Below are 25,968 nucleotides of genomic sequence, written 5' to 3' on the forward strand. Positions count from 1 at the left end.
AGAAGCTGCCTTAGTTGTACTCGGGAGGAAAGAAATGCAGGTCAAAGGCTGAGAATACTGCGGCAAGTAACTCACCTCCTGACTCCCCCAAAGCCTGTCCACTATCTACAAGTCAGGAGTGTGATAGAATACTCCCCACTTGCCTGGATGGGTGCAGATCCAACAACACTCAGGAAGCTCAACACCATCCAGGACAAAACAACCCGCTTGACCGATATCCCATCCACTATTTCAAACATTGCCATAGTTTTCTGGTCCTGTTGTGGCAGGACCCGTCACAGGAGATCTGGTGGAAAAGCCAAAAGTCCTTTGACTTGCAGCAAGACTGGACGATGCCGGTGGCAGGCAGAAGCAGAAAATCCCACCCATTCACCCTTTCCAGGCTGGCATACTGTGGCTGCATTGTTTGTCATCTACAAGATTCACTGTAGAAAATTGTCAAGGCTTCTTCCTAAACTGACAACCTTAACCTGTGACTTCTACAGCCTGGAAGAACATTGACATGGCAACATTCCCACCTGTGAATTCCCCTCTGTAGAAGTGCTGGGTTGCCAAAGACTGGAGGCCAAGAGCAATCAATAGTTTATTCACTTGCTGAGCAGCTACTGTATATCTGCACTCTGACTGCCCTCTGGGGAGAACTCCCATACTTCCGTCATGTGACCTCGAAAATAACCAGATCACCACATCATCTTGGTCTACGTCTTCCCCGTTTAACTTGGGACAACTGGTGGCTACTGAGATATAAAAATGTGCGTGAGCATTAATTATTAATAAACCATTTTATAACATACAGATTTAACAGTTGAATGACACATAACTATTCACATAGGGTGAGACACAGATTGAGCTGTTGCACCTGGTGCATAGCCCTTCGCGTCTCTTCCCCATCCCATTTTGTTGTGCAAAGAAGAAAGATGAAGACCAGTCGTAGACAAGTTCATTACGTAGTCCTGGAACCTTGTGTTTGGTTTGGTCATACGTGTGTTTGCATCGGTTGGCTGGGCTCTAGATGTTCTCAGCGTGTACGACCTGGGACGCTCCTTTGGTGTGTGCCCGGTGGGTACATGTCTGGTTGCGTAGGTCTCTGGAGGGGCCTTCATTTCATGTAGGGGGCCTGTGTTGTAGGCTGTGGTGTGTTAGTGCTGGTTCCAATGCCTGCAGTAGGTGATGTCAGTTTTGTACATAGTGGGTTCCATCCGAAGCTACCACATAACTTCAGCTGTGGGGCATGGCTGTGTATCACCATCAACCTGTCATAGCTGTGATTGGTCAGGATCCTGACCTCCGTCTTGTGACCTCTTAAACAACCAGTGTGGTCTGGACCAGAGGTCACATGACGGAAGGTCTGGCCAGAGGGCCGGGTCTGTGAGCATTGTTATTTAAGAGGTCACATGACGGAGGTCAAGTTCCAGACCACTTCACAGTGTGGACCAGATCCAGACCAGAGGGCCAGGTCTGTGAGCATTGTAATCATAGTGCAGTTTCCCTCTTAATCAGCGTTCCATAAGGGCATCACTCATCTTGTTTTCGAGTCGGGGCTGCAAAAGAGCCTTGGCAGTAGGAATTTTAGTCTTAATGTGTCTGCAGGATAGTTGCAGACGAAGGCAGGCCCTGTTGTGGTAGATTCCGCAGCTGAGGAGTGCAGCATTGTAGTCTGTGTGATCTTGGGCTTAATTGTCTAGAAGATACTTGGCTGAGCAGACTGCCTGTTCCGTCAAGCTGTTGGACTGAGGATATATGATGCTGCTCGTGATATGCTCAAAATCCCATGTGTGCAAAGTTTCTAAATTCAGTGGAGATGAGTTGGCGAGCGTTGTCTGTCATGAGTCTCTGAGGGATGCCGTCTGTGGCAAAATGTCTCTTGAGCTGGATGATGACTGTGTTTCTCGTCATGTTTGGCAGGTAGTTGAGTAGAAACCATCTGGAATATCAGTCAGCTAAGACTAAATGTTGTTTACCTTACCATTTGAAAATGTCAGCTATTGTGAATGACCGTGGGAGGTCTGGGACCTCATGTAAGTTCTTTTGTTCGATGTGGCTTGACTGCATTGCATGGTGCATGTCTGGAGACTTTCCTCTCCATGTTGGCATACGAAGAGGGCCAGTTTCATGATTTATTGGCCCTTTATCTAGTTGCTTTCAACTTGCCCACAAGATATCTTTGAATTCCTATGAGATGACAGCACTTCTATCGTCATGATGTCTAAGTCTTCCTCACGATCTGCCTGGTCTCTAGTGACTAGGAACGATCTCAAGAGGGCATCAGCCAAGTATAGCTCCTTACCACGTTTGTAGACAATGCTGTACTGAGGTTGTAGTGTTGTTGCTTTAGCATCATGCACTGTCATTGTGCAGAGGCAGTGTGAAGAGGCTTTTTAAGATAATTATGAGTGGCAAATGATCAGTTTCAACATTTGCAGGATGACCATATATGACAGGTGAAGACGAGAGTGAGTTCCTTTTCAATCTGAGCACAATGGGTCCCCATGTCAGTGAGGGCCATTGATGCAAAGGCTTTTGGTCTGCCATTCTGGATACAGACTGCCCCGAGTCCATGCTGGGAGACGTCTGCTGATATGGCTACGATCTTCAAGCGTCAAAGTATTGTAGCACCAGTCGGGATGAGAGTGCTTGTTTGAGTCTGTTGAAGATTGCTGTGTGATGCTCCTGCCAACAGTATTCAACATCTTGATGAAGATGTCCAGTGACCTCATTGTAACCCAGGTTGAAGTTAGAAAGATCATTTGCCATAGCAAGGAAGCACTGTAAAGCATACCTTTCCACAGGGATGGCCATCTGTTATGTAGCTGTTGCCTTGTCTGGATCTGTCTTCACGCCCTCGGTGGTGAGTGTGACTCACATAGGGAACCTGGTTGACCCTGACTCTGCATTTCACAGGGTTAAGCTCCAGCTGTATCATCCTGATGTTGAAGACGAGAGGAAGAAATGCATCATGTTCTTGGATAGTACAACCCCAGACCAAGATGTCATGGATGATGATTTTGCAGAGTTGGCCTGCAAGGAGTTGCTCCAAGCATCGCTGGAAGACCTCACTGCCAGTGAAGACTCCATTGGGCATACGTAGTGAACAATATCGGTTTACCGTAGACACGAATATGGTAAGTTTCCTCATCTCATGAGATCTGCAAGAACCCGCATTTCACATCCTGGATGCTGAAAATCTTAGCATTGGGCTTGTCTGCCATCTCCTGTTCCACTGTCTTCATAGGGTGTTGAGGTCTGACCAGCACCTTGTTCAAATGCACAGGGACATTGCGTATACTGACCATGACATCTTTCTTTACTGCAGCCACCATTGCTGAAACCCATTCTGTGACCTCATCTACAGGAGTTATTTCACCCAGTGTCATCATCTGGTGCAGCTTATTAACTACTTTCTGCTTTCTGGTTACTGGTATCCTTCTCGGAACACAGTGGTACAGAATCAGCTAGTCTCATGTGGTGAAATACTAGTTGCTTACCAATGACATCGCAGTTGAAGAGTTCTTTGTACTGTATCATTTCTGGGGCCTGGTGTTGCAGAGAAAATACCTCTGAACCTAGTTGAATGAACCGCAGTGTAATACTGTCCTGAGAACCTAATAGTGGCCTTATGTTCTGGTCGACTATGTGAAACTTGAAGCTACCCTGTGTGCAATGGAGAGTAGCCACACCTTCTGTGCGGGTCCACCTGGGTGTTCGGGTCCGCTGTTGCATATGGGTCTAGTTCCTGTAGCATTTGGCTGGGCAATGCATTACACTTGGCTCCAATGCCTAGCTTTACATTTAGTTTTGTGTTGCTGAAATTCATGGTCAGAGTGGAAAAGATCTCACTATTTTCTGTGACGGTGTTGACACTCTCACAGTAAAGTGTTTTTTGAGGCTCAGTGGTTTAGTTGCTCTGGCTGAGCTCCAGTTCATTCATTTTGCTGATGCTCTGAATCTTGGAGGACAGACCGGCTGCAATGTGGCTCTTGCTGCGATATCGGCCGACTGCATTTTGCAAAATCACTCCACTTTCCACATTTGTTGCAGTGTTTACCATATACCAAATATGCTGCCCTGTTCTGAGGATGATGCCCACCACAGTTGGGGCAGGGCATGCCCTGTTCCACGAATATTTCAGTTTCCCACCTAAACCTCTTGCTGCTATTTTCAGACTGTTTGTTCAGCATGCAGAAGCTAATGGCTGTTTGAAGTGTTAAATATTTATCTTGTAGCATCTGCTTGTGGAATCGTTCACTGTGGACCCCGCAGACTATTCAATCCCTGCCAGGTCTCATTTCCTGATTTACCTCCAGGACATGGGTGGCATGGTAGCACGGTGGTTAGTCTCACAGCACCAGGGACCCGGGTTCGATTCCCAGCTTGGGTCACTGTCTGTGTGGAGTTTGCACATTCTCCCAGTGTCTGCGTGGGTTTCCTCCGGGTGCTCTAGTTTCCTTCCACAGACCAAAGATGTGCGGGTTAGGTGGATTGGCCGTGCTAAATTGTCCCCTCAGCGTGCTCACCCTGGAGAACGACGGCTCCATTGTCTACAAAGAATACGAAGACATGGTCGCCACCACTTGTACCTGCCGCTAGTCCCATAATGAGAACCACTTGCTTGGACAAGCCAAGAAAATCGCCATGTGTGAACTTTAGGGGGAATAGCAGGATAAATGCATGGGATTATGGGGATAGGGCCTGGTGGGATTGTGGTCAGTGCAGACTCGATGGGCAAATGGCCTCCTTCTGCACTGTAGGGATTCTGTGATTCTAACGCATCAGTAAGGGGACAAAATGCATATTTTTCACTGAGATTTTCAAAGTTGTCAGATCTTTTTATAAAGGTAAACATGTGCCTATTAACTATTATGTTCTTCACTTGCAGGCAAATGTTCTCAAATCTTTTTGGAATTATTTTTAGGTCATATTTCTCCTCCTCCATTTGAAACACAAATGATTCAAATGTCTCAACAACCTCGGGGCCTGTTAGGTTTAGGAAGATTTAAACTTGTACCTTTTTTGATTTACCCAGTAATCCGGCACTGCAAAATATACGCAGCCCCTTTTCAAATTTGTCCCGGTTGCCCGCAATCCTTTCATCGAATACAAGCGGGTGGATACGGCAAAGTCCGTGTGCCATACTGCCAACTTCTGACACCATGCAGAAGCGCTGGGTTCTCAAAGGCTAATGACCAAGGAATTGTAGCAAACAATAGTTTCTTCACTAGCTGAGCAGCTACTCCATGCTTGATCTCTGCCCGCGCCCGGGGGAGAACTCCCTGCTTCCGTCACTTGACCTCTTAAGTAACCATGTCATCATGTGACCACTCGGCCTACCACTCCAAGTCATTCTTATTTGGAACTATATTATCATTCTTTCATCGTTGCTGGATCGAAATCCTGAACCTTCTCCCTAATGGCACTGTACCTACACCTCAAGAATGGCAGCAGTTCAAAAAGCCAACTCATCATCACTTTTCAAAATGCATTTCCAGACAAACAATAAATATTCATGACACCCATGTCCCACAAATTAATAAGAAATATTTCTTCCTTTTGCAGAGTTACTCTGTCTCATTTTTGCCACCGTCTCCTTTTGTGATTTTCCATTCTCACTACCACACTCATCTGAAAGAAACAAGTGGAATATTTATTTTTTCACCTCTAATCAACGCTACCCCTTCTTTAACCAACCTTTTATCTTATGTAGGTGCAGATCAAAATCTTTTTCTATTCTCTGCCAGTCTTTCTGTATTCCTGTGTGCTGTTAGCCTTTGTAATGTTTTTTGATTGGGATCTCTGGGGGAATTCGTAGAGATTCAACACCATATCAATGGGAGATTGTTTCTGATGTTCACTCATTATGACAATAGCTCAGAAATCACTATGGAAATGGGAGTAAGGGCCCTTTCTGATATCTCATATTTTGCTGTATGTCTGTGCTGTGTAATATCAAAACATCATTATATTGCTTGTTTTGAACAATGTCTTGGTGTTCACAAAGGGTATAATTGCATAGAATAAATAGATTGTTTGAACAAAGTAACACAAAGCAATTAAAATAAAGCATTCAATGTTTTCTTAAATAAGTAGTAGTCTGTATCTGAAGCTACTGTTCAAGTGTTATTTTTAAAAGTATAATCCAATTATTAATGACACTTTAAAATAGCTTTCATCATAAAGTTCCCCTTAGAATTTCACATCCAGATTTTCAAACTAAATTTCAATTTGTTACACTCGCTTGGCCTTCTGCTGCTCATTTGTCAGCACTGGAACATTTCTGAGCAGTTGAAAAGAGTTCAATGGGCAGTGCCAGTGTTTGATGTGATATTGCCACAGCTCTAAGTGCCATGGAGGACTGAGCAGCACAGCTCCCAGGTCATGGTTAACATCAGTGACCAAAATCTCTTTGAGCAAGAATGTGTCCATTGAAAGACGCTGTCCCATCTATCAAGGAGAGGGGATAATTGTTCTTACGTCTGTCTTGACTTAAACTGGGGGGCATTGGTAGGAGCCTGAGAACAGGTCATGTTCCTGCTCTCCCAAGCTGCAGTGATTCAGGCCAGAAGGTGGAACAGGATTAAAGGCTCCCAGTATAAAGGGAACAGATTACCCAAAAATACACCCATAAAGGAAACAGAAACGAGGCACTCACCACTTTTAAACAGTTGTGAGAGTGGGATAAAAGAACAAAGAACAAAGAAAGGTACAGCACAGGAATAGGTCCTTCAGCCCTCCAAGCCTGCGCCGATCATGATGCCTGCCTAAACTAAAACCATATCCACTTATGGAGTCCGTATCCTTCCATTTCCATCCTATTCATGTATTCGTCTAGTTGCCCCTGCTATCAGACCTGCTCCCACCACCTCCCCGGGCAGCAGGTTCCAGACATTCACCACCCTCTGTGTAAAAAACTTGCCTCATACATCTCCTCTAAACTTTTCCCCATGCAACTTAAATCTATGTCCCCTAGTCCTTGACTTTTCTATGCTAGGAAAGAGCATCTGACTGTCCACTCTGTCCATGCCACTCATAGGGGGCGATTTAAATTTTGATTCTATGTGTTCAATCTGGGCGCATTTCAGATCTGACTTGGAAACCTGTTCTCAAGCGGCCCCATACGCACTTAGCCTGAAAAAAACATCATGAGTCTGAATCGCGCTGTGGGGGGGCTTATGGCGCCCGAAACGCTGCTGCTCTGATCGGAACCTTCAACTGCGCATGCGCAATGAAAAAAAATTTGAAAAACGCTCCCCTGCAAAAAGCAGATAAAGCGGCTCGGGAGTAAAAATCAGGAGCGATGGCCCCCACAGATATCGCCCCACCCCCACAACGTAACTGTCCCCCTTATCCACCCCCACCCCCCCGCTACCCAGACTGATCACGACCCCCTGCCCCACTTCCCCCCCACCGATCACCTGCAGAGTGGAGCGGAACACTCTGCCCCTGCCCCCTCCACCAGAGAATAATCTGGCCTCCTTCACCCCTCCCCCCCCACCACCAGAGATATATCTGACCCGCCTCCTCCTCCCCGCCCGCACCAGAGAATGATCTGGCTCACCTCCCTCCCCCCCGCCCCCGCCACCACCAATCTCAGTAAAAGAGCCGCTGGAAGCTCTGAACTTACCTCCTCAGAAGCTGGAGTGCCCAAAACAGACCTTTGCCGAGCATGTCTGTTTCGTGTCGAATATGGACGGGCGAATGCGATGGTAAAGAGGGGAAATGCAGGTAAGATTGGGCGTCCATCTCATTAAGTCAATTTATTTAAAATGCATTTAAATTGTCGTCGGGCGCAGTTTGGATCATGGCCATTTTCGGGCCTTGGTAAAGTGGACATCTGCGTGGACGTTGGTGGGATCACGCTAATCGCGATCGCTCATCAAGATTATGGGCCGGACTGTACTAAGTTTTCGCGCCCGAAAACGGGCGTGACGCAATGGTAAAATCGAGCCCATAATCTTGTAAACCCCTATCAGGTCACCCTCTGTGTTACATCCTGGTAAACCTCTTCTGTACCCTCTGCAAAGCATCCACATCCTTCTGGTAGTGTGGCCGACCAGAATTGGACATAATATTCAGGGGGGGGGGTTACTGGTGGTAGCCTGGGGTTGCTGGGGAAGCCGACTGCTGAGTTCTAGGGGCATAATTGAGCAGGAGCTCCAATCGTTTTGGGAGATCTCTTACCCCCACAGAAATCGGGACCCCTCACGTGCAATGGGACCACGCCATGCACATCAGGACCCCCCCATGCACATTGGGAACCACCCTCCCCACACATCAGGACTCTCCCAACACACATCGGGACCCCCTCCCATTCACATTGGGACCCCCTGCCAATCGCTAATGGGTTCCCTTTCCTCCCTCCCTCCTACCCTGATTGCTCCTCCCTCTGCCGATTGCCCAAGAAGCTTGACACAGGACAAAGCAGCCCACTCGATTGATATACCATCCACAAACACTCACTCCCTCCACTTTCAATCACCACTGCAATGTGTAACATCAACAAGACGCACTGCAGGACTTCACCAAGGACCCTTAGACTGCACCTTTCAAATGCATGACTGCTACAGTCTAGAAGGACAAGGGCAGCAGATACCTGGGAAAACCACCACCTACAAGTTCCCCTCCAAGCCATGCACCATCCTGCTTTGGAAAGGTATTGCCATTCCTTCACTGTCTTTGGTTCAAAACCTTGCAACTCCCTCTTTAACACCACTGTGGATGTAGCTATACCGTATGGATTGCAGAAGTTCAAGGAGGCAGCTTACCACAACCTTCTCAAGGGCACTTAGGAATGGGCAATAAATGCTGGCCTAGCCAGTGAAGCCAACATCTTTTGAATGAACAAAATATATTTTATTTGTACTGAGGCATCCAAGACAAAATATTTAAATGGGATCCCACCAATGATTTACACATTAGAATTATCCAACTATTTTTGTTCATTACTGTCTCAAATACATTCCAAAACTACATCTCATCTGTTTGATTCACTGCTACTGAGCACCTATTGCAAAGAAAGAAGCAAACACAAAGGAAAAAAGAAAGAAAAAGGAAAATAATAATGAAAAGGATAAAAGACAACTTGAATTTGTGTAGAGCCTTTCACAACTTTCGGATTCCCCAAATCCTTTTACAACCATTGAAGTGTAATCACTTTCGTACTGTAGAAAACGCAGCAGCCAATCTGTACTCAACAAGGTCCCATCAACGGCAATTGAATTTCTGGCCTTTTCCTGAGATTCCCATTATAACAGATGACAATCTTCAGATGATTCTGTTCATTACGTAATAAGAAGAAATGGCCAATTACACTAAGTGACAACATTGGAGCTGCAGTGTTGAAAACCTGTGCCCTGGAATTAGCCAAAACTACCGTCACATTGTTCCAGTACAGCTACAATGTTGGCATTTTCATGACTACATGAAAAATTGTCCAGTGTTCAGGTACCAGATCAGAAATCCCAAAGTATGTTATGAAGCCAGCAATTTTCTATTTGGCATTAATGTGAGGATAGGATGTTTCACTCCAGGCACGATACCACTGACAAACCAGGATGCTTTTATCAAAACAAACTTTATTTAACCACACAGTCTAACTATAACAAATGAATTAGCTTAACATTTAACAATTGACCAATACTTAAACACGACAAGATACAATTTTTAACTGCTAACCTATCACTATGAGTTCCAATTCAAGCAATATTCCTCTTATAGACTTAATCTCCTCTTTAAAATTAATTAGCAAAACACAGGTATACTTGCTTATCTTAGGTTATCAGTTCTGTATTTTAAAGAATGAAACTGAAACAGTGGGGGCGATTTTCCGGCCTCACCGCACCTGGCGCAGGTCGCACTAATCCGGAAAAATTGCATGAGGGCCTAAAAACAGGTTTTGAGCCCAGTGCCAAATGCTTTGCCATCATCCCAGCCCCTCTCTACTGGTGCAAAGCAGATCTCGCCAGAAAGGGCACGAGGCCGATTAGCATATTTAAAGCAACATTTAAATACACTTAGCTGGTTTGATGCCAAAGTCTCCCAACTCTCAGGACCTTCCAACCCTCGAGCACGGCATGAACCCACCAAGAATCACTACTGGTGTCCACTAGCAGAGACCAAGTGCGATGTCTGTGCCGGGGATTCAGAGGCCCTTAATCCCTCGGGTGGCTGGGCAGTGTTCATCTAGCAGTGCCCATCTGGCAGTGCCCACCTGACACCCTGGTAATGCTCACCTGGCAGATTGGCAGTGCCAGTTGGACATTGCCAGGTGGGTCCTGCCAGTGTGTCAGGGGCAGTGACAAGGGGGTTTGGCCTGAGTGGGGGTGGGGCTTGAGTGGGAGTGGGAGTCATGCAGGGGCATTATGATGGGGGGGGGGATACGGTATGCAGGGGGGCCATGCACCAGAGGACTATGATAGGTGGCTATGTGGCAGGGGGGGTGCTATTCAGGGGGCTATGATGGTGGAGCTATGCAGGGAGGTCTATTATTGGAACCTTTGCAGGCGGCTATAATGGTGGGTGAAAAGGGGTGGGGCATGAACGGGAGGCATGTCGGGGTCATGAAAGAGTCCCCATTGGGAGGGCCCCAATGTCCCGATGCTGGCAATTCATGTCAGGGAGGGATTGGGGAACCATGCCACTGATGGGAGGGTGGATCCCGATGTCCATTGTGGGAGGGTGAGGGTCTCCCAGTGCACTGTGAGATCAGTGAGCCCTTTCAAAACGGTGCCCGATCACTTTTCAGCTGGGTTCACCGACATGTTTAGGCCCCATCCGTCCTGGAACAAGCATGCAACTTATCACCCCCAAAAAATGACTAAGTGTGGGACAACAGACAGATTGGCACGGATTACTTCAGTTCTCTCGCCATTATGGCACTTAGTCACTTTTTCTGGAAAATTCCACCCAGTATTTCTTCCCTGCAAGCTTGGCTCCTCCCATTAAGCTCATGACTCTATCCCTGTCAATTAACCTAATCAGAACTCTACACTGAAACCCTTAGGGGAGACCCAAGTAAACACAAATGTATTAGCTCTTAAAACAAACACTCCAAGTCTAAAATGAACACTTGGCGTGTGCTCCCTGCTCCCAAATCGGCACCCTGTAAAACAGATCTGAATTCTAAACATACCTTTTGCAAGTAATGTAATATACATATGTTTCTTAAAGGCATACCAGGTATGGCCTATCAACAAAATGCAAAGCAAATACAATCTGGCTAGATATCGTCCCATCATCCTACTCTCAACAATCAGCATAGTGATGAAGGGAGTGTCAACATTGCTATCATTAATAGCAACCTCAGCAATGCTCAGTTTTGGTTCTGCAATGTTCATTGCAACTTTGGTCCAAATATGGAAAAAAGTGCTTAACTCCAGAGATGAGGTGAGAGTGACTGCCCTTGACATTAAGGCAGCACTTGACCAAACATGGCATTAAGGGCCTCAGCAAAATTCAAGTCAATGGTGAGTGGAGGAGAATTCTCCACATTTGGAGTTACACCTAATATAAAGAAAACATGGTTGTGGTCACCGGAGGCCAATTATTTCAACCCCAGCATATCCCTGCTTGAGTTCTTCAGAGTCGTGTCCGAAGCTCAATCGTCTTTAAATGCTTCATTAATAACATTCCTTCTGTCATAAGAGATCGACTGCAAGGTGTTCAGTTCCATTCACAATTCATCCAAAACTGAAGCATTCTGCGCAGCAAGACTTGGATAACACCCAGCCTTGGGCTGATAAGTGACAAGAATATTTGTGTCACCAGAATTCCAACCAAATGCCACCTCCAACAATGCAGCCTCCCCATTACATTCGACAGCACTGACATCATGAAATCCTCCGCCATCAACATCCTGAGAATCAGCATTGATTACAAATTTAACTTGTACAGCCACACAAATTCTGTGACTGCAAGAGCGGGTCAGAGGCTGGGAATTTTCTGACGATTAACTGACTTTGCTCACTGATTTACAATGGCTTCCAGTCTCCCAGTGTCCTCCACTTAAAATTGTGTCTCTCATGTTCAAAACCCCCTACATCATTCTGCCTTTTCCAGTTTTCTAACCCTGCATTTTCTTCTGCATCTCTCACTCTTTACATTCCAGCACCAGTGTCATGCCTTCTGGTGGCCAGGCTATGATATCTTGAACTATGTAGCGGAGGCGATGGCCCCGAGCAATTGTCACTTGACTATTAGTCTGGAAACTCAGCTAATGTTCTGGGGACCCTGGTTCGAATCCCACGACTGCAGATGCTGGAATTTGAATTCAATAAAAAAAATCTGGAATTAACAATCTACTGATAACCTTGAAACAATTGTTGGAAAAACCCATCTGGTTTCCTTCCCTTTACCTGGTCTGGCCTTCATGTGATTCCAGAGCCACAGCAATGTGGTTGACTCTCAACTGCCTCTGAAATGGCCTAGCGAGCCACTCAGTTGTATCACGTAGACTGCAGCATATCAAGAAGGCAGCTCACCACCACTGTCTCAAGGGCAACGAGGGATGGGCATGGTGGCACAGTGCCTCTGTGCCACACTGCTGCCTCACAGTGCCAGGGATCCGGGTTCGATTCTCGGCTTGGGTCACTGTCTGTGTGGAGTTTGCACGTTCTCCCCGTGTCTGTGTGGGCTACCTCCGGGTGCTCCGGTTTCCTCCCACAGTCTGAAAGATGTGCGGGTTACATGCATTGGCCATGCTAAATTCTCCCTCAGTGTACCCGAACAGGCGCCGGAGTGTGGTGACTAGGGGATTTTCACAGTAACTTCATTGCAGTGATATTTGTGATACTAATCAATAAACTTTTTAAAAAATGCTGGCCAGCCAAAACACCCATATCCCATGAATGAATAAAAAGAAATGTCCTTAAACCTCTCTATCTCACTCTCCATCCTTTAACAATCTTCTTAAAATTACCTCTTTGTCAAAAACTTTGGTCAATCTAATATCTCTATGTCAATTTTAGTCGGATTATACTTTTTGGAAGTGCCTTGTGGCATTTTTCTACCTAAAGGCTAATTCTGCATTAAACATTGTTGATTTAGGAGCTCAAAGGCTTAACTTTATAAATAAGCTAGTGCAGGTCGATAGTTATTCATAAATATGGGCACGGATTACAAGTGTAGTGAAGTAATGATGAATTTATCCAGTTTTGGATGCACTGCCATCAAAAGACATTAAAGTCTTAAATAGTATAATAGTTTTCAGTGAGATTTAGTGTGCATCGTGCCTTTGGAATTGTCACAGCGTGATTACTTAAATGGATTTACAATCTGAATCACTTTTATAAGCCACAAGCGTTATTCCTAACATCTCTTTTGTCCTGATATGATGAGTTTGTAAGTTGGTTTTGCCGCCTCAGGCTGTACAGCTCACCAATCATCATTAGACTTGTAATTACACAGCCCAGGATGTGGGGTGAAACCCACAAACACAGTTTCCTCGCTGTCAAAGTGGGGACTGACGGTTACCGATTCAGGGCTATTATATCAAATTTCGACACCAAGTCTGGACTTGTCTTGTGGTCCATTTAAGATATTACGTGCAACAGAGGGATTTGCAGCCAGTCTAATCACACTGGAAAATCCACATTTCTGACATAATCTTTGTACGAAATCAGAAGTGCTTAAGGCAAGGGAATCAGACTGGCTTGCAGGCAGCCCTGAATCCATGACCTTGTGCATCAAGTGCTCAACTGCTGGATCTCACGCCATCATTTATCTTTTTATCTCACGTAAGAAAGGCTTGCCTCACTCTCAATGCCTCCCCGTGCTGTGCCTTTCATCACACACATGGGTAGTTCCCGATTAAACCATTGGCTGTTTTATTCTCCAAGCATCCGGAACTGTTTATCATCCTCATTCCCAGTTCCAAATACCTTCGCGCGTAGCTGTTAATTATACTGCAATTATACTTCAAATGTTTCACTTCAATTAACACATTCCCGGTGTCTTATTACAACTAAAGGAAAAAGCAAAAAGAAAATTGATTCTGAAACATCTTATCAGTGCAATAATGTTAATAGAAATAATTGGCACAAAGTTACGATGACACGTGGTTAGCATTGCTGCCTCACAGCGCTAGGGACCCAGGTTCGATTCCCGGCTTGGGTGACTGTCTGTGTGGAGTTTGCACGTTCTCCCCGTGTCTGCGTGGGTTTCCTCCAGGGTGCTCTGGTTTCCTCCCACAGTCCAAAGGATGTGCTGATTAGGTAGATTGGCCATGCTAAGTTCTCCCTCAGTGTACCTGAACAGGCGCCGGAGTGTGGCGACTAGGGAATTTCCACAGTAACTTCATTGCAATGTTAACGTAAGCCTACTTGTGACACTAATAAATAAACTTTAAACTTTATTGAATGTTATCTTCAGAAACTGGGCAGAATTTTAACCTTTCATTTCTTGCTCCTAGACTAAAATTGAGTTTTAACTGCTGGAATAAATCTCTTCTGTCTATTATCTGTAAAAGCTGTAAGTGAAATCTGTTCAGATGTTTTCAAAATCAGTTCCCCGTGGGTGCCAACCACAGCACAAACTGTCCTATTTTTTCCCCATTTTTTCCAACAACGCTCAGCAAAAAAAAATGTCCGGTGTGAGTAATGGAAACAAAGTCACACTGACAAAGAGGAGCATTGATTTTGCCAATGATGCATATTATTGTGTTGGCAGTTTCACTCCATACTCACAGTGCTACACCTAACCTGGGAATGCTTGATGCTGACTCTGAATGAAAGACACTCAATTCTGCACCACATAATTTGCACGCAGGAAAACGTCTGGGTTACATTAACAGAGCTGTTAAATGCGAATAGAAAAGTATCAAATCGAGTGCTCGCTTAGGCAGACTTAAGCTTTGCAACACATTTCCCAACACAAAGCAATTTCCACATCATTTTCTTTTCAAGGTCCTGAAGCTTATTAAATATTAAAGAGATACAGATGGAGTAATACATATAGGACCATTCTTCCTGATTAGTAATGAAGTAATAATTTCAATATTCATGACACGATGAAATATTAAAACTATAAATCCCTCAAGATCACACTGTGCACATCTGGAAAAAGCAGGGATCAAAAACAAATGGAATAAAAAGGTTAGACAGGGATCGTCTATTTAATTTAAAATATATATTTAGGCGTAATCAGACTTCTGTGAGAGCCTGGAGGGTTTAGCAACATTCCTGACTATATTAAAAAGGAAATTTATGAACTTTGTGACTTTTAAAATGTTTTTTTTTCTCCCTGATATTATTAGGCTGTCAAAATGGGCAGAGTTAGTGTTAGGATTAGGGTTATGTGCTGCGATAGAAAATGTTACCACTTCGGGATAACCTCCGCTATGCAGACTATTGGAAAGGCTATCAGCATAGCTTCCCAAAGGATCTGTTCAGACACAAAGGGAAATTTGTTTTCTTTGAACATCAAAATTGCAGTAAATGAGAGTTCATTATTACTCCTTTTTAAAAAAGTATTGTTGGGGCGATTCTCCTGGTCCGCCAGCCCCCGGTGGGAATCAGGTTGGTCTGGAGAATTGGGCGTCAGGCAAAAAGCGGGTTTGACGCCTTATGAATCTTCCATCCTCCTGCAATGGCCCTAATCAGGTTTCCGCCCACAGTGGGCAGGAACATGGTAAATACAGTTTAAATCCAATTGAAGTGTCATTAGTGGGCTGAAAGCCCTATTCAACCCCCTTCCACTATTCACCCTCCATTCTACCCCCCCCCCCCCACCCTGCCCTACCCCCCCCCCCCCCCCCCCCCCCGCCCCCCCAGCAGGAGGTCCACCAGGCACCAATCTCTCCTGGTGCTGAGAACCGTGGACCTGGTGCATTTGAGTCTGTGGGTGTCAAGGAGGTAAGTGTTGTGCCCATGTGCTCCTCTGACGCTACCAGACTGCAGAGGGAGGACCCCCCGCAAGGGACCTGGGGGTTAGGTGGACTTGGGCTGGGGGGCCTGTGGTTGACCTCGGGACTCTCCCCCAGGATGGGGGGGGTTGGTGGGGGGGGGGGGGGTAGTCTCATGGATGGACTGACCCTTCTGCCTCTGGGAAACCTGAACATCACTCTTGGTATTGTGATTTCAGGCAGCTCCCTGATCAAAATCTTCATTCTTGTCTGCGTACTGTGAAAACTTTGAAGTGTCCTGCTCAATTTAATCTCCATGCCCCCTGCAGACTTTCAAGTCACAGCAGCACTTTATTCTGTAGAAGGGATTCCCCTTTATCTCTCTCAGACGTTGTAGGTATGGGATAACCCCTTTGAAGCCTCTGACTAACAGGAGAAGTCAGTTTTATTAAGGGGGATTTCTTTCTCCACAGCCCCTTTCTCTTATCATTGCATTTTTTTTCAGGAGTCTGAGCTTCCCTCGAAATCTCAAAACCTTTGAAATCCCTTGAAATCCTTTGTTTCCATTCAATCTCTTTGACCAATACCTTTAACTGGCCCATGATTGACAGCCTAATAGACTTTACACAGCATGCTCCAGCTTTGCTTATTTATCTTTCCCTTCACACCTAAATGATGGCCTAGTCGTATTATTGCTTGACTATTAATCTGGAAACTCAGCTAATGTTCTGGGAATCAGCGTTCGAATCCCGCCACGGCAGATGGTGGAATTTGAATTCAATAAAAAATATCTGGGATTAAGAACCTACTATTAACGATAGTCAACATGGTTTTGTGAGAGGGAGGTCATGCCTCACTAACCTGGTGGTGTTTTTTGAAGAAGTGACCAAAATGGTTGACGAAGGAAGGGCCGTGGATGTTGTCTATATGGACTTTAGTAAAGCATTTGACAAAGTCCCTCATGGTAGGCTAGTGAAAAAGGTTGGATCCCATGGGATAAAGGGGGAGGTGGCTAGATGGGTGGAGAACTGGCTTGGTCATAGAAGACAGAGGGTGGTGGTGGAAGGGTCTTTTTCCGGCTGGAGGCCTGTGACTAGTGGTGTACCGCAGGGCTCTGTATTGGGACCTCTGCTGTTTGTGATTTATATAAATGATCTGGAAGAAGGAGTAACTGGGGTGATCAGTAAGTTTGCGGACGACACAAAACTGGCAGGACTTGCAGATAGTGAGGAACATTGTCAGAGGCTACAGAAGGATATAGATAGGCTGGAAATTTGGGCAAGGAAATGGCAGATGGAGTTCAATCCTGATAAATGCGAAGTGATGCATTTTGGTGGGAATAATGTAGGGAGGAGCTACACGATAAATGGAAGAACCATAAAGGGTGTAGAGACGCAGAGGGACCTGGGTGTGCAAGTCCACAGATCTTTGAAGGTGACGTCACAGGTGGAGAAGGTGGTGAAGAAGGCATATGGCATGCTTGCCTTTATAGGACGGGGCATAGAGTATAAAAGTTGGGGTTTGATGTTGCAGATGTATAGAACGTTGGTTCGGCCGCATTTGGAATACTGCGTCCAGTTCTGGTCGCCACACTACCAGAAGGACGTGGAGGCTTTGGAGAGAGTACAGAGGAGGTTTACCAGGATGTTGCCTGGTATGGGGGGGCTTGGTTATGAGGAGAGATTGGGGAAACTGGGGTTGTTCTCCTTGGAAAGACGGAGGATGAGGGGAGACTTAATAGAGGTGTATAAAATTATGAAAGGCATAGATAGGGTGAACGGTGGGAAGCTTTTCCCCGGGTCGGTGGTGACGTTCACGAGGGGTCATAGGTTCAAGGTGAAGGGGGGGAGGTTTAACACAGATATCAGAAGGACATATTTCACACAGAGGGTCGTGGGGGCCTGGAATGTGTTGCCGGGCAAGGTGGTGGAGGCGGACACACTGGGAACGTTTAAGACTTATCTAGACAGCTATATGAACGGAGTGGGAATGGAGGGATACAAAAGAGTGGTCTAGTGTGGACCAGGGAGCGGCGCGGGCTAATTGTTCTTTGTTTCTCGTTTCAAGGCTTCATTCTATGATCATCTTGCTGGTGCCAGTACAGAGTGAGACTGCGGATAGTTGGGAATCTGTCTCGGGGGCAGGGAATTCATATGGTGTTCGTGGAAGTGGAAATGACTAGGGTTGGGAAGCATTTTCCGATCAGGGCCATTGTGATCTCCTGGACTCGTTTCGATCGCCTCAGGGGGTCGGAGAGGAATTTCCCAGATTTTTTTTTTCCCCATATTGGCCCTGGGGTTTTTCACTCTGGGTTTTCGCCTCTCCCTGGAGATCACATGGTCTGGAATGGGGGGGTGGGGGTGAGTTAATAGGTTGTAATGAACAAAGCATTGTAGCTGTGAGGGACAGCTCGGTGGATAGGATATTGGTATGTAGATAGGCTGGAAAATTGGGCGGGGATCCTGGATTCAGGATTCAATCCTGGACCGGGGAGCGGCGCGGGCTTGGAGGGCCGAAGGGCCTGTTCCTGTGCTGTATTGTTCTTTGTTCTTTGTTCTTTGTACTGATGACCACGATTGTCGATTGTTGGAAAAATCCATTTGGTTCGCTAATGTCCTTTAGGGAAGGAAATCTGCTGTCCTTACCTGGTCTGGCCGACACTTGACTCCAGATCCACAGCAACGTGGTTGACTCTCAACTGCCCTCGGGCAACTAGGGATGGGCAATAAATACTGGCCAACCAGCGATGCCCACGTCCCACGAATGAATAAAAAAAGTACCTCCATTGTTCCTAACCACAATGTTTATAAATATCCTTGTTTTGGTTGACAGTTGCAGGCATCTTCAAAGCAGCTAAGTGCTTTCAGTTCCTCATTTCTATAAACACAGCAGTTTCTCAGGGTTAGAAAGGGCAGTGCAGCCATGAGACTCCCATTCCAGGTGAAAGTCTGGAGGTCAACTCCTTGCTCCAGTCTGAGCTCACACACCCCTAGGTCCTTTGGGGGATCCTCCCTCTGAAGTCTGGCAGCATGAGAAGGGCACAGCGGCACAACAGCTACCTCCTTGTCCCCCTCAGAGTCCAACATGTCAGATCAAACTGTCACTGCCAGGGTGTTGGTGCCAGGGGGCAGTGGCAGCTAAGGGGTGGGTCCTGAAGGGGAGGGCCTGGGGAACTTGAGCAGGCTAGGGGAAGGAGGAGCGCCTGAAGGGACCCGATATTGGAGTCTTTTTCTGGTTGAGGGAAACACGTCACCCTCATGCTTGTGTGGTTTGGGGGTGAGGGGTGAGTGACAGTGACATGTTCTCTCCATGGTGGTGGAGGGGTGGAACCCCTCTGTGCTGACAGGTTGGAAGTACGCCTCTGGTCAGCGAGGGCAGGGGGTCACTTTTTCTGGTGTGGGAGGGAAGGGGGCCTGTCTCTGCATGCTGAGATTTTGCCCTGATCTCTGGAAAACTGGGCTGGCTGTCCTGTTTTCCGTGATGCATAAATTTGTATCAATGAGGTAGGTGAATCGCACCTGACAGGCGCTGTTGGCGCCATCGGAAAACACTCCAGTTTTCCCACTGGCGGGGAGTGCAGTCGGGTGAATAGAGGCCTTTGTTGGTGCAGAATCCCCCATCTTTATTCAATGCATTTTCCAATGCAACACAATTAATCCACAATCGAAGAGGTGTCAAGAGCCTGAACCTATTGTAACACTGCACAGTCACATCCAAATAGCCATATAACCAGAATGCAAAATACATCCAGTTGTAGAATGTGCAATTCTAAATGCCCTTCAGCTTTTCTTTGCATCCCTAATAGATGTTATGACTGCATACTTTAAAAAAATATTTGTTGATGGGACGTGAGTGTTGCTTGCTAGGCGACACCTTCCTAAATTGCTATTGAGAATGTGGCGGCGAGCTGCCTTCTTGAACTCCTGCAGTTCATGTGCTGTAGGAACACCCACAGTGCTGTTAGGGAGGGAGTTCCAGGATTTTGACCCAGCCCTAGTGAAGAAACGGTGATGGAGTTCCAAGTCAGGATGGTGAGTGGCTTGGAGGGGAACTTCCAGATGGTGGTGTTCCCATTTACCTGCTGCCCTTGTTCTTCTAGATGGCAGAGGCTGTGGGTTTGGAAAATGCTGTTGAAGGAACCTAGGTGAGTTGCTGCAGTGCATCTTGTAGATGGTACGCATTGCTGCCACTGTGCGTGGATGGCGGACGGAGTGAATTTATTGCATGGATTGGGTGCTAAGCAAATGGGCTCTTATGTCCTGGATGGTGTTGAGCTTCTTGAGTGTTGTTGGAGCTGCTTTCATCCAGGCAATTGGAGAGTATTCCATCACACTCCTGACTTGTGCTTTGTAGATGCTGGACCGGTTTTGGAGAGTGAAGAGTTGAGTTACTTGCTGCAGAATTCCCAGCCTCTGACCTGCTCTTTTGTAGCCACAGTATTTAAATGGTTGGTCTAGTTCAGGTTCTGGTCAACGGTAACCCCTGAGATATTGACAGTGGGGGATTCAGTGATGGTAACACCATTGACTATGAAGAGGAGATGGTTAAATTCTCTTGTTAATTGCATGGTATTCATTTTGTACTAGGTTATGGAGAGAAAGGGGAGTGTTACAATTTCTATAGAGACCAATAACATTGAAAAAGAGATTTGAGGTCCCAGTGACAAACTTAAAGAAATTGCACAACAATATTTTATGATTTTTATTGTTAGTGAAAAAAACTAGAACCAACATTTACTCCACATAACCTAGTAGGCAATGAATACTCTAAACTGCAGAAAAGACATCCTTTATTCGAATTTTAATATTTTAACACACAGAACATCATGCACATTCATAGTTTACATCCCTCTCTGCAGAATTGAAGTCTTTACACAAAAGTTCAAAGTTATCCCCAGTTTCCAAAAGCCATTTCTTAAGGACTATTAGGTACCAGTGCTGGCCTTTCCAGTGTCACAGACAAACCACAAAAGTTTGAAAACAATTAAAGAACCGGACAGCAAGATTTCAAGCTTTATGACTTCAATTGCAACAAACAAATGAAAATCAACATTGCCATAACATTACTTAGTTGGCAATTAATATTTTAAACTCCAGAAAATACATCCCGAATTAGCATTTTAAAATGTTAATGCATTTGAACACTCTGTGCTCCATTTATAAATTAGAACATGTTCACCACATAATTGCAGTTTTTACAGGGATCAGTCCAAAGTTCCTTTGCTTTCCAGTGCACTCACTTTTCAATATTTCACTGAATTGCAACATCCAGTGACTATCAAAATCCCCTGCCCCCAGAGTTTGAGAAACCCCAAATTGACCTCTAATAGTACAGTTCACTCCAGGGGTTTATTCCCCTAACCATGTCAGGACAAATTTCCTGTCTCTTTAAATTTCCATAGGTTTTGTCTCATCAACCAGAGAATATCTCCCACCCGCATTCTGGTAGTTAACAGGGATGATCTTTTTCCCTTTGCTGACTCTAACACTTGCTGTCTTTGTCTGTCACTCTTGTTATCTCTCTGTCTATCTCCATCCCAATTATTCTGAGCCATTAATTCTACAATAGCAAGAACAGCACATGGATTTCAATAGCACTTGACCTGGGCCCCTCGTCCTCATAGTGACGGGGTCACATTAGCCTAAGTTCAGGTGGAACCAGTAGGAAGTCACATGCTCCTTTTTAACTTTGAATCAAAAGAAACAATTTAAAACAAATTCATTTTTAAAACTGCATTCTTAACAAGAGATAAGAACGAATATCAGCAAGATGGTGGTAACGTCACTGGGCCAGTAATCCAGAGGCCCAATCTAATGCTCTGGGGAGATGGGTTCAAATCCCACTATGGGAGCTGGTGCAATTTAAATTCAAATAATAAAAATCTGGAAAATAAATCTGGTATCAGTAATTTATCAATAATTGCGGTAAAAGCTCTTCTTGTTCACTAATGCCCTTGAGGGAAAGAAGTACTTATTTATTGAAATATTTATCTGGTCTGGCCTGCATTTAACTCCAATTGCACGGTAATGTGGTTGACACTTCACTGCCCTCTGAAAAGGCTCAGTTCAAGAGCAATTCAGAATGGGTAACAAATGCCAGCCTTTGCAGCGATGCCCACATCCAATGAAATAATAAAACTGAAAAAAGAAATACCATTTATATAGCACCTTTCATTCTTCAGGGCACCCCATAGAGCCTTACAGCTAATAGATTGGGTTTGAGGTGTACTGATTGATGCTATGCAGGCAAACGTGACAACCAATTTTCAGATAGCAAGTTTTCACAAAGAGCAAATGGATGATTGACCAAACCCAAAACCATGGTGAAATCAATAACAGTCTATCATTTGAGAACAGAGATCTTGTTGTGCTGTTGTCTTGCTTTTTACTGACTCCTATCAGATTTTTTGCTTTGTTATATGCCCTCTTGTTGGTATACACTGTTCTCTATGTGCCATTTAACCTCAGATACCTCAGTCTGATTACTTGTCTTCATAAGCAAGCCTAGAGAATGAATGTTAACAACTTGCTGATCATCAGCTTGGAGGATATCACAGATGATCCCTATTTATTGCAAAGGATCTAGAGTATAGAAGTAGAGAAATGTTGTTACAATTGTATAATGCATGGTGAGACCACACTTGGAGTATTGTGTTCAGTTTTGGTCACCTTCTTTGAGGAAGGATGTGGTGGCACTGGAGGCGGTTCAGAAGAGGTTCACTAGATTGATTCCAGGTTTGGAGGGGCTGTCGTATGAGGAGCGGTTGAGTAGCTTGGGCTTGTACTCGCTGGAGTACAGAAGAATGAGGGGGGATTTTATTGAGGTATATAAAATACTCAATGGTGTTGATAAAGTAAATGCTAACCAAATGTCCCCCCTTCTAGAATAGTCTAGGTCAAGAGGTCATAGGTGTAGAATAAGAGGAGGGAAGTTCAAGACAGAGATAAGGTGAAGCTACTTCTCACAGAGGGTTGTGAATCTATGGAACTCACTGCCCCACAGTGCAGTGGATGCAGAATCAAAGAATGGATTCAAGAAAGAGATGGATAAATATTTCATCAAAAGTGGGATAAAGGACTATGGGGAAAGGGCAGGAAAGTGGAGTTAGGATGAGATGAAGATCAGCCGTGATCATATAGAATGGTGGAGCTGAATTACCTACACTTGCTCCTAATTCCTATGCTCATATGTTCCTATGTTCTATACTGTCCTCATCGAAAGTTCATATCGAGGCTTTTCTTAGCAGATCAGTCAGGTGCAAGTAACTTGGATGAATTGTTCTTCAGAGCTCAGGAACATGGTGGCATGGTGGCACAGTGGTTAGCACTGCTGCCTCACATTGCGAGGGACCTGGGTTCGATTCAGCCTTGGGTCACTGTCTGTATGGAGTCTGCACGTTCTCCCCATGTCTGCGTGGATTTCCTCCGGGTGCTCCGGTTTCCTCCCACACTCCAAAGATGTGTGGGTTAGGTGGATTGACCTAGATTGGGTTTGAGGTGTACTGATTGATGCTATGCCCCTTAGTGTCAGGGGGATTATCAAGGTAAATACGTGGAGTTACGGGGATAGGGCCTGGGTGGGATTGTGATCGGTGCAGACTCGATGGGCCGAATGGTTAACTAACAGAAAGCAAAGAATGGGGGTGAATGTGTGTTTTTCTGGTTGGCGATCAGTGACTAGTGGTGTGCCTCAGGGATCAGTGTTGGGACCGCAATTGTTTACGATTTACATAGATGATTTGGAGTTGGGGGCCAAGTGTAGTGTATCAAAATTCGCAGATGACGTTAAGATGGGTAGAAGAGCAAAGTGTGCAGAGGACGCTGAAAGTCTGCAAAGAGTTATAGATAATCTAAGTGAGTGGGCGAGGATCTGGCAGATGGAGTACAATGTTGGTAAACGTGAGGTCATCCATTTTGGTAGGAATAACAGCAAAATGGACTATTATTTAAATGGTAAAAAATTGCAGCATGCTGCTGTGCAGAGGGACCTGGGTGGTCTTGTTCAGGAATCTCAAGGAGTTTGTTTGCAGGTGCAGCAAGTAATTAAGAAGGCAAATGGAATTTTGTCCTTCATTGCTAGAGGGATGGAGTTTAAAAACAGCGAGATTATGTTGCAGCTGTATAAGGTGCTGGTGAGGCCACACTTGGAGTACTGTGTACAGTTTTGGTCTCCTTACTTGAGAAAGGATATACTGGCACTGGAGGGGGTGCAGAGGAGATTCACTAGGTTGATTCTGGAGTTGAGAGGGTTGGCTTATGAGGAGAGACTGAGTAGACTGGGGCTATACTCATTGGAAATTCAGAAGAATGAGGGAAGATCTTATAGAAACATATAAGATTATGAAGGGAATAGATAAGATAGAAGCAGGGAAGTTGTTTCCACGGGCGGGTGAAACTAGAACTAGGGGGCATAGCCTCAAAATAAGGGGCAGCAGATTTAGGACTGAGTTGAGGAGGAACCTCTTCACACAAAGGGTTGTGAATCTGTGGAATTCCCTGCCCAGTGAAGCAGTTGAGGCTACCTCATTGAATACTTTTAAGGCAAGGATAACTAAATTTTTGAACAGTAAAGGAATTAAGGGTTATTGTGAGTGGGCGGGTAAGTGGAGCTGAGTCCACAAAAAGATCAGCCATGATCTTATTGAATGGCGGAGCAGGCTCGAGAGGCCAGATGGCCTACTGCTACTCCTAGTTCTTATGTTCTTATGAATGGCCTCTTTCTGCACCGTAGGGGTCCTATGACCACATGACAACATCTTCAACCTCCCCCTGGCTGAAATGATCGTTCACTCAACATTGAAACTGGTCACATAACAGGCTGCTATTTACACACATTATAATTTCATGAAGTGGATAACAATATCCTATGCATTGAAACAGATTAAGCGGCCTGTTAATATGAAGGTATAAACTAGGCTATAAATACTTTAAGAAGTATTGTTTGGCATCTAGCTTCTGCTACTTGTCGAAGCAGAGTAGACGCAAGTTTCAACATACTTGTTTGCTTTGAATTCAGAGCAGCTATTTATGGCTGTGAAATGTTTTTTGAGGCTAGATTAAGATACATTGGGCAACATTTTCCCATGGGTTTGTGGAATCTGACGTCAGGACCAAATAGGAGCTGTAGTTCACTGTTGTCAGGATCCAGCTCAGTGAAGCTATTTTCCCAGAGTTTGGTTCTTTAAGGATGGCAGACAGTTCCCAGTGCTACAGACTAAATCAGAGGACCAGCAGCTCTGGAGCCTCGGCAGCCAAAATGATGAGATGCAAGTGCTGCTGAGGTAGGTGTGAGAATTGGGAGGACACCTCAGAATGGAGGTACCTTCCGAGTGATAATTATAAATAAATATTTGTAATTGGGGAAGACGGCAGACTCCACAGAAGATAGGTGAAATCTCTCTGGAGAATATCACTGGGGCGGAGGGAGCAGTCATTCCTTTCTGTGGTTCCATCAAAGGGGCATGGAGCCTCTGGTTCTGACACTCCTGCCCTGCTGCAGCGAGGCCGTTTCCGTTGAATTGTGATCTCTCGGTGCAGTGGGCAAAAAATTGCTGCCAGCCTCTGTGAGTTGGGGCAGCCAATCCTATTCCCAATACATTCCAGGAATACCTCCCCAGCAGTGGGAATGCATCAGGGATCCATCCTGAAAGACTCCGGCCTATTTTCCCAGAATACCACTCCAAGCCTGTCTCCTGTTTTAGGCTGATAAAATTCTGCCTATTGCCAAAATCAGCTTGGCAACTAGATGTTCTGAGCATTTTGCATTAATCCTTTGAGCAACACTCTGGAAAGTCAGCTTGGCACAAAATAAAACTTGCCTTCTTTCAATCATTAGCAAACATGAAGGACATAGGCCGGAATTTTACCGTTCTGCTCCGCACGGGAATCAGAGCGGGTGAGGGGTGGACCATGGAAAGGTCTGTTGACCTCAGGTGGGATTTTATGATTTTGAGATGAGCGAGGCCATAAAATCCCACCCATCATTTCCTATTCTGGGATTAAGTCCCATGGGTGGGGTGGGGATAAAAAGTGCCCGGACAGCAAACAACACAACGTTAAGGGAGGAGAAAACTCAAAGATAACTTCAGCTGGCAGTGCTGGAGCGGGATAAAAGCTGCAAAAATGGAAAGATTGCCT

This window comes from Mustelus asterias, chromosome 5 (genome assembly GCF_964213995.1).
Source record: "Mustelus asterias chromosome 5, sMusAst1.hap1.1, whole genome shotgun sequence".
NCBI classification, from domain to species: domain Eukaryota; kingdom Metazoa; phylum Chordata; class Chondrichthyes; order Carcharhiniformes; family Triakidae; genus Mustelus; species Mustelus asterias.